Source organism: Callithrix jacchus, chromosome 13, assembly GCF_049354715.1.
Source record: "Callithrix jacchus isolate 240 chromosome 13, calJac240_pri, whole genome shotgun sequence".
Lineage (NCBI taxonomy): Eukaryota > Metazoa > Chordata > Mammalia > Primates > Cebidae > Callithrix > Callithrix jacchus.
In genome coordinates this window covers 60,229,935-60,239,200 of record NC_133514.1, presented here as the reverse complement: position 1 = coordinate 60,239,200, position 9,266 = coordinate 60,229,935, and the positions used below count along the sequence as shown (strand labels likewise).

Below are 9,266 nucleotides of genomic sequence, written 5' to 3'. Positions count from 1 at the left end.
CATCCAGAGTAGCTAGATCTATAGACACGTACCACCATACCAGGGTAATTCTTTTATTTTTTTGTAGAGGTGGGGTCTCACTTTGTTGCTCAGGCTGGTCCCAAACTCCTGGTCTCAAGTGATTCATCTGTCTCAGCCTCCCCAAGTGCTGGAATTACCACTGTGCCTAAAGTCTTTTTTTTTTTTTTTTTTTTTTTTAAGGATCTCTTACCATCTTTGGAAAGAGTGTCTTGTATGAACTGCAGAGGAGCAAAATAGAAGTCAGGAAAAGTGGCTCGGTTGAGGGAAGCTTTTTATTGCTATAATCCAGGTGTCAGAGGACAAGAAGCAGGACTAGGACATTAATAGCTGGGATGGAGAGATTAGGGAACTTTCTAAAGTAAATGGAGGAAAGGGGAAAGTCAGGGTGTGGTAGTTAGTCTCTAAAGATGGTCCCCAGTGAACCACACCCAGCAGTGTTGTCTCATATTGATTCTGAACTGGGCCATTCAAACTGATGGAATGAGACAAAATGGTACTACATGACTTCCCATGACTTCCAAGGCTAGGTTAGAGGAAGGTTTGTCTGGGCCTCTTGGAGTAAGAACCCAGCTCTCATGCTGTGAGAAGCCCAAGCCGCCCAGCTGACAGCTACCAGTCAGCATCACCTTCCAGCTATAGGAGTAAACCATCTTGGGCAGCTAGTCCCACTGAGCCATGAGATGATGGCAGCCCCACCCAACATCTGCCCTTAATGACCTAAGAGAACCCAGCAAGACCTATCTACCTGAGCCAGTGGACCCACAGAATCAGGAAAGATAGTAAGAAATTGCTGCACTGCTGAGTTTGGGGGAGGTTTATTTTGTAGCATTGAATCGCCAGAACAAAGAGAACCCACCAGCTTGTGCTTAGGTGACTGGATGGATGGAGGGTGATATTATTAACGGAGATTGTTAATATGGGAGAAAGAATAGATTTGGTGGGGTAAAGAGGTTTCGTTTTGGACTCTGAGATGCCTGAGGTACTTCTAGATGTAGTTGCCTAGTAGGCATCTGTATGTACAAATCCAAAGCCAATGAAGAGATCTAGGCTGAAGATGGAGATTTAGAAGATATCAGCATATAGCCCTGGATGCATCACCCTACCCAAGAAGTAGGACTACCCCTTCTGCAAAAATTAGTCCAAACAGCACCTCCTCTATGGCTAATCCAGTGACATTGGTTTCTAAATACTAACTAATCTCTTCCCAATAATTTGGTAGTTCTTTCACAATAGCTTATCTATATCTCTTACCACACTACCATTTAATGATATATTTACATGTCTGTCTTCCCCAGTAACTTGTGAGATGACCCAAGATAGGACTTTAATCTAATCATGTGTCTCATCGTTCCCAAGTGCAAGTAGACCTTCAATAGATGAATGAACAAATGAATAAATGATTATTCACATCTTATATAGGTAAGCAAACACGAAATAAACATATTAGGAAATGTGAAAATTAATAGGGATTAGTTGTTAATAACTTACTGAGCAAGCTGATTTCATACCAAGTTAAAACTAGATAATAACTCAGTATATGATTAACATTCAGAAAAGAATGTTTAATTACCTATATATTTCACTCTTCTTTTAGATCTCCTCCTCTCCAGAGATTATTTCTAATTATACAAATTTATCTTCTATTTGATATTTAAATTGGGAGAAATTTGATAGATCGTATTTTGAAGATACTCTTGTTTCTGTACGATTGAGTAGTTAGTAAAAAAAAAGAGAGAGAGAGAGCATGCCTTAAGATTCTGTGAATTAAAGGGTGTTATGGGTTTTCCTCTTTACCCAATAAGGGATTTTAAGTAAATTAAAAAGCTTTAGGCACTCATTTGACTATTTTAGGAAATTATGAAGACGGCTTTACTCTAAAACCTTTGATGTTTTTACCATGGAGTGCAATGTACTTTATTTAACCCAATAAACATCATTAATTTATTTAGACTTTAAAAGAGTCAGTGTAATAATTTAAATCATAGGCCCATAGGCTACCCTATAATTTTAGTTTTCTATCCTTCTCATGAGTAAAGAAAACAGCTGTGTTTATCCATTCATGGCTGAGAAAATCCATTTTTTGTATCTGCATTATCAAAATTACTTGTATGAATGCAAAATCTGGCAGTATGTTAATTCAAGGATCACATGTACTTAAATCTTTAGAGTGAGAACTGCCCATTTTGAAGGACTACTGAAAGCACTAAAATATTATCAGACAAGAGTTCTGCCAAGAGCTTCCAGGGCCCAACTGCTTCCTTGAATTACACACTAGATATAGCAGATTTGGTGAATGTTAACAGAATGAGAATATTAGTTGTGTAGATACTTTGCTTGAAATCTGAACTGCTGAAATTAGATTGGAAGCAGCTAGCTTCATCCGAGGTTACCAAGGTTGATGAGGAAGTGCCTTTCTAGAACAAGCAAAATTCTGAAATACTGGTGGGTGATCACTATCACGACAAAGCTAGCCAAACTTCTGACTGGAAAATTGGAAGAAAAGAGACACTGGTAGGGGTTCTAAAGAAACCTCTAAAAAGTAGTTTAACTTGTAAAGACTGGGCTTTTGGTGAACTTATTTATTCAACAGATAAAGATTAAGTGCTGATGCTACCAGTTCTATGAAAAGAGTCCCCCTTGAGGCCAGTGGTGTTCAGGTTAGTTTTTGATTTTGTTTTTAATTAGGAACAAAGCTACCTGCAAAACAATGTTTTATCATTATCCATGATATGACTCCTGCCAGTCTTCCCAATTCAAACCAGTCTCTCTCTTTAAGCTTTCCAACCTTGCCATACCACCCACTTTTTTCTAATCCTACTCTTCCATCAGTGGTTCTACCCTTTACTACAAATTAGAGGTATGTGAGAAGTTTTAAAAGCATACAGAGCCTGGGCCCATCCTTAAAGGTTCCAATTACTGTGCTCTGGGGTGGGGCCCAAGCAGGAGTATTTTTTAGAAGTTCCTTGGGTGATTCTGAATGTGCAACTGGAGTTGAAAAGCACCCCCTTAAATCCCTGCCTCCTCCCCTGGAAGTGCTTCCCCACCCCTCCTCCTTGTCTCTGTCAATCTCTTAAGCTTCTCCTCAACATTCTCTAGCATCACCTCACCTCTAAGTTATTTCCTGACTCTCCCAGGAAGAGAAGCATCCCTCTCCCTTGTGGCCGTCAATGGACTCTGCATAGTTTCATCAAAGCACCTGGAGTAAATTTTTTCAGGAACGGGTCTTTCTGCTTCCACTGGAGTTTGCATTTATGAGGGTCAGGTTCATCTCTGTAACCCCGGTGTCAATAAATGTTGCCAGGAGGAATGAGTGACAAATATTAACTACTTTTAAAACTCCATCTTCTCTGGTTTAAATCTCCAGAATCCCTCGGGGCAATATGTCCAAAACTACTGGTATTCCAAAGACCCATAAATTCTCTACATTGTCTACTGCAGACCTGGCAGTGGAGATAGGAGATAACCTGCCTATGAGAGAAACTGTGCAAGTCTGCAAAATTTTACTATTAGGCCCAACTGTTGGGATACACTCCCTCAGGGTCTTCGTAGCCCACTCTGGTATTCTGAAAATAACGGTGATAAAAATAGCTGTGTACCAGACACTGTTCTAAGACCTTTACATAGATCTTCATTTCATCCTCATAACAATGAGGTATTAGATACCATTAGGTGTCTAGCATTTGGTATTTGCTAGATACTAATATGATCCTCATTTTACATTTAAAGATATTAACACTACAACTTTACCTATATAGCTCTGCATTTGCAACAACCTGTAAGAAAATGAAGCTGATGATACAGGAGGTAGAAAAAAAATATTTAAGCAGATAGTGAGGACCAAAGAGTCCTCAACAGAGCTTCCCCTCTAACAAAAAGCAGCCCTGAAAATCATTTCTTTTCATAACAAAGAGAAGCCCGAAAAAATTGAGCTGCAAGCATAGATGAACAAGATGGAAGGTTGCATAGGGGAATGCCAGCAGCTGTGCCAATAGAAAAGGGCTACTGGGGGCCAGCCATGTCCAGCTTGGAGGCTCCATCTTCCCTGTCTTTGTTACCACATGTACAGTAATAAAGAAATGGGCAACGTGGCACAGCTCAGGCAGAGAAACTGCCTGCATAAGAAAACAGGTTAGGATGGGGGCTACCAGAGATTCACGCCCTATGCAAATGGCACAAGTGGTGTAACTAGTTTTTCTTGCCTACGTAGATCAGACACCACCTCCCCAGCAGCTCATCTATGAAACCTGCTGCATTTCACCACAGATCCAGTAACTCGGGGTCCCCTCTGCAGCGGAAAGTTCTTCTCTTTCTTTTGCCTATTAAACTTCTACTCTCAGTCTCACTGTTTGTGCGTCCTCACTGTTCTCACGGCCTGAGGGTGGTTACTCCAGACAATGAGGCTGTTTTATTTAGAGATCAAACAACTTAAGACTGTAGCTATTAAGTGGAATCAAACCCAACTCTGCCACGTACTCGTTTAAATGGACAGAAAGCACTATTTTATGGATTTTAAAAACCTGTTTGTGAGATTATTTTGTCTGCAAATAATAGAAAAACACAATTCGGATCCATATAAACATAAAGAAATATGTATTCTTTTCCATAGGAAGTCGGAGATAGGGTAGTCCCAGTCATGACGTGGGCACTTCACCTTCCTTCTCTTTAAGTTTTTTAATTTTTAAGACGGAGTTTCACTCTTGTTGCCCAGGCAGGAGTGCAGTGGCACCATCTTGGTTCACTGCAACCTTTGCCTCCCAGGTTCAAGGGATTCTCCTGCCTCAGCCTCCCAAGTAGCTGGGATTACAGGCATGCACCAAAAGGCATGGCTAATTTTGTATTTTTAGTAGAGAGTGTTTCACCATGTTGGCCAGGCAGGTTTCGAACCCCTAACCTCACATGATTCATCTGCTTTGGCCTCCCAATGTGCTGGGATTACAGGTGTGAGCCACCATGCCCAGCCAGCTTTCTTCTCTACCTCTGCTCTTTTCGCCACACTGTGTGGGCTTCGTCTTGAGATTGAATCCTCTCCCTAGATGGCCATTGAGATCCTGGTCATCACACCCAGACACAACAACAAGCGTTTTCTTAACTGAGCATTTCCAAGGGCATGGGAGAGCCAGGAGCTGCTAGAGGAGTCGAATAGGTGCTGCAGAGCCAATCACTGTCTCCCTCATTCCTTATACTGACAGAGCATGCTTGAGGTTTCAGAGTTCTTTCATGATGATTATCACTTTCAATTTTCACAATAACCTCTGTGAAATATGAGTTTTTTATTATCCTCACAGGTGGTTTTGTTTGCAGGAAAAAAATTAATTTAAATTGTTATTAATATTCAATATATTAAGGTACAAATCTCACAATCTAATCCTTAGGCTTTTAAGTCTACCTTACAAATTCTATTTTTTTAAGTCCAATGAATGTGGTAATCACCTTACAGAGAACTTTGGTTTTTTTTGTTTTCGTTTGTTTTGTTTTGCACTCTGTTGCACAAGTTGAAGTACAGTGTTGTGATCTCAGTTCACTGCAAACTCCACCTCCCGTGTTCAAGAGATTCTCCTGCCTCAGGCTCCCAAGTAACTGGGATTACAGGCATGGGCCACCATGCCTGGCTAATTTTTATATTTTTAGTAGAGACAAGGTTTCACCATGTTGGCCAGGCTGGTCTTGAACTCTTGCCTTTAAGTGATCCACTCACCTCGGCCTCCCAAAGTGCTGGTATTACAGGCATGAGCCCCTGAACTGGCCTACAGAGAACTCTGATTAAAACTTGGTCCTATATATAAACAAAATCAAATATTTTAGAACCTTTTATTTTGTACTTATAAATTTAATTCATATTCAATTTTTAAATAATTATCTGACTTAGAAAATAAAACCTTCCTGACCACTAAATAATTCTTTTAAATTTCATATGTTCAAATAAACTGATAATATGTTGAACAGGAGGTTCTCTTAAATAATTCAGACCTGGATATAAACTTATATACATCAGAATCAATTATGCATTTGTATATTTTTTAAATTGGATTTACAAAGCAGTTGCTAGAATAATTTAATCATCTTAAAACATGACAAGTTTATAAAAATATCGAATATGTATAAACTCCTTAATCCCAAAATGCAAATATGGTGAGTTTTGTTCTCAAAACTTATTGGAGTAAGGCATTTCCCACTCAGGCTACAATTTTCCCTTCTAACTATAGCTTGAGGTTCCACAGCCACCAAAGATTTTGGCCAGGAGGCTGAGTTCTTTGGTAACTAATTGAATTCTCTTAGTGGTTTTATGTCAATTACTCATGAATTTCAGGAGCAGGATAGATCAAGTAGCCCAAAACCAAGACCCTTGTGATTCTCTCAGGAGAGTTTACCCCACTCACACCACTTATTTGGATTTGGCAAAGATGTGTAAATGTTTTCCTTGTCCCTTTAAAGAACTTTGAGTTTGCAAGATTCCTGCATTCCTTCTTATTCTCAGGATTTCATAACTCTTATAGGGTATTAAAATGATCTCCAGTTGAATTCTGGGTTTGTCTATTAGTTTACAACTGGCAAGGTAATTCAACTGACATACTTTAGGCTATACGAGTTACCTGGAAATCATGTGGTTGGGCTCTTAAGTGTACTTTTCTCTCAGAGCAAACCTTCTATAGCCCATAACTCTTCCTCTGGTTAGAGAACCATTACTTGCCCAACTTACAAATCAGCAAATGAAAAGACTAGCAGCCCACCAAAGTGGTATAAAAGAAACAACTGAAATCTATAACTACAAGAATAAACATTATCTAAACTTAAGCAGAGCCTGCTGAATTATAGGTGCTATGATTCCCTCTGAGGGAGTTTCTTGATTGGGAGAAGACTGACGGTAGCATCAGCAAGTAAGAATTCATCTACCTGTCAGCATAAAAAAGCCTAGTGCAACTTTCTCTGCTTTCCCATTGAGGCCCAAACCTTTACTCTCCTTTTTTGTTAAGTTGGTGTATAATCCTTTACCTCTGAGTATTCAGGGAGTCACTCATACTGAATACTCCCACATGTGCATGTAAATAACCATTGTGTTTTTTTTCTTCTGGTATTCTGTCTATTGCAAGTTAATTCTCAGGCTCCCATCACTGTACACCTAAGTGGGTGTATTAGTCTGTTTTCACGCTGCTAACAAAGATATACCTGAGACTGGGTAATTTATAAAGAAAAAGAGGTTTAATGGACTCACAGTTCCACGTGGCTGGGGAGGTCTCACAATCATGATCGAAGGTGAAAGACACGTCTTACAAGGCAGAAAGAGAACGAGAACCAAGCTGGCTGCAGTGAGCCATGATCCCACCACTATACTCCAGCCTGGGTAGCAGAGCAAGAAGACCCTGTCTCTTAAAAAAAGAGCAAGTTTTCATGAACGACCCAAACAGAATTTTTAAGAATACATTTATTTAGTTTGTATAAGTGTGATAAAAATTATATGAATGAATAGGCTTTTGAACAATTATCTTTTAAAATATGTATGCTTTTTTAGAGTCAACAATGTGTTTTATTATACATCTTAGATTTATACATTTCATATATGCTTTTAAAGCTTTAATTAACAGTGCAATACAAAATTTAAAAACAAATATATGCAGCAGTGGTTTTCAGGCACCGCATTTAGGAGGAGACAGGAGCAAGTCTTTCCCTAGCATACACATAGCGAATATTATGAACCATAACAGTGGCTATGACTCCTTCTGACCTCGCTGCCTTTTTGACTGAATTTTGTTACAGTGAGCAGCTTTCATAGGTAGGATATTGCTAACTGGAAACAATGGGATTTAGAATAAATTGATAACCTGTATTTTCTTGAATCTTTAAGACCTAAAATGATTAATTTTCTCCTAATAGATCTCCAGAATCATCCAATGAAAATAATATTGTCCATAAAGCATCTAGAGTATCTGCCCAAGAACCACTGCCCAGGGTTATTCAATGTCTTCAGGCCTCACAGGATGAGGTAATGGTATGATGGATTTCTTCTCTGTGTCCCTGGAAAGTGCTTTCCTCATATCATAAGCGTCCTCATCAGGCTCCCTATTGCTGGCTGAATAGTACTCTATGACTGTCCCATATACACTGTAGCCCAATTGCTTGTACATGTTGACTGCAACTTGGTTAAATACTCTTACAAAGAGATCACCTTTCTTTCTGAAAACCACCCTTTCTTTCTGAAATCTCCTCTAATAACTCCATAAGTTTAGCAGCCAAACCAAGGCGTCAAAATTCTGGGGCAGCAGACAGAGCTGTGACATAGCCGTGCCATTCTTCCCTAGCTACTGAGCCTTCTGCTTTACCCATAATATAACCCATTAATTCTCCACCAGGTGCCTCTGCAACAATGAAATACTCTGGCCAGTGGGTGAGGTACTGTAGGTAAAAAGGAATCCCATAGGTTTCTGTAAGTGGATCCAAGTTACTGTTGTTGAAGCGGAACAGGTCGGCACAGGTAAAGCTAAAATATGTGTGTTTTAAGATAGTTTCAAAAGCCTTTTTGGGCTCTGCGGGGTGGCTTATGCGTGTCATTCCAGCACCTTGGGAGGCTGAGGTGGGCAGATCTCTTGAGGTTGGGAGTTCAAGACCAGCCTGGCCAGCATGGTGAAACGCTGTCTCTACTAAAAAAATACAAAAACTAGCCAGGCATGGTGGCAAGCGCCTATAATCCCAGCTACTTGGGAATATGAGGCAGGAGAATTGCTTGAACCTGGGAGGTGGAGGTTGCAATGAGCCGAGATTGCACCATTGCACTCCAGCCTGGGCAACAGAGCAAGACTCCATCTCAAAAAAAAAAAGCCTTTTTGGTGACTTGCAACCTTAGAGTTATGCTGAGGAATAGATAGTCATTACAAATCTACATAATTTCTAAGTAAGGATCTCCTGAAACATTCTTTATTAAACCAAAGTTTAAGTTTATATATTTTCAGTTTCTTTAGACAGAGTCTTGCTCTGTTATCCAGGCTGGAGTGCAGTGGCACCATCAAGGGTCACTGCAGCCTCAACCTCCCAGACTCAAGTGATCATCCTACCTCAGCCTGTCAAGTAGCTGGGACTAAAGGCATACACCACCTTGTAACTTTGGTATTGTTTTAGAGATGGAGTTTCACCGTATCACCCAGGCTGGTCTCAAACTCCTGGGCTCAAGTGATTTGCCACCTTGATTTCTCAAGGTGCTCGGATCACAGGCATGAGCCACTGCACCCGGTCGTGATTTCTTATTTTTACAGAGA

At 40.0% G+C, this 9,266-nt stretch overlaps 1 pseudogene; it reads right to left on the bottom strand.

Annotated features, from left to right (window-relative positions):
- Positions 1–7,898: 7,898 nt before the first annotated feature.
- On the bottom strand, positions 7,899–8,565 carry LOC100413122 (N-alpha-acetyltransferase 20 pseudogene; annotated as a pseudogene).
- Positions 8,566–9,266: the final 701 nt, after the last annotated feature.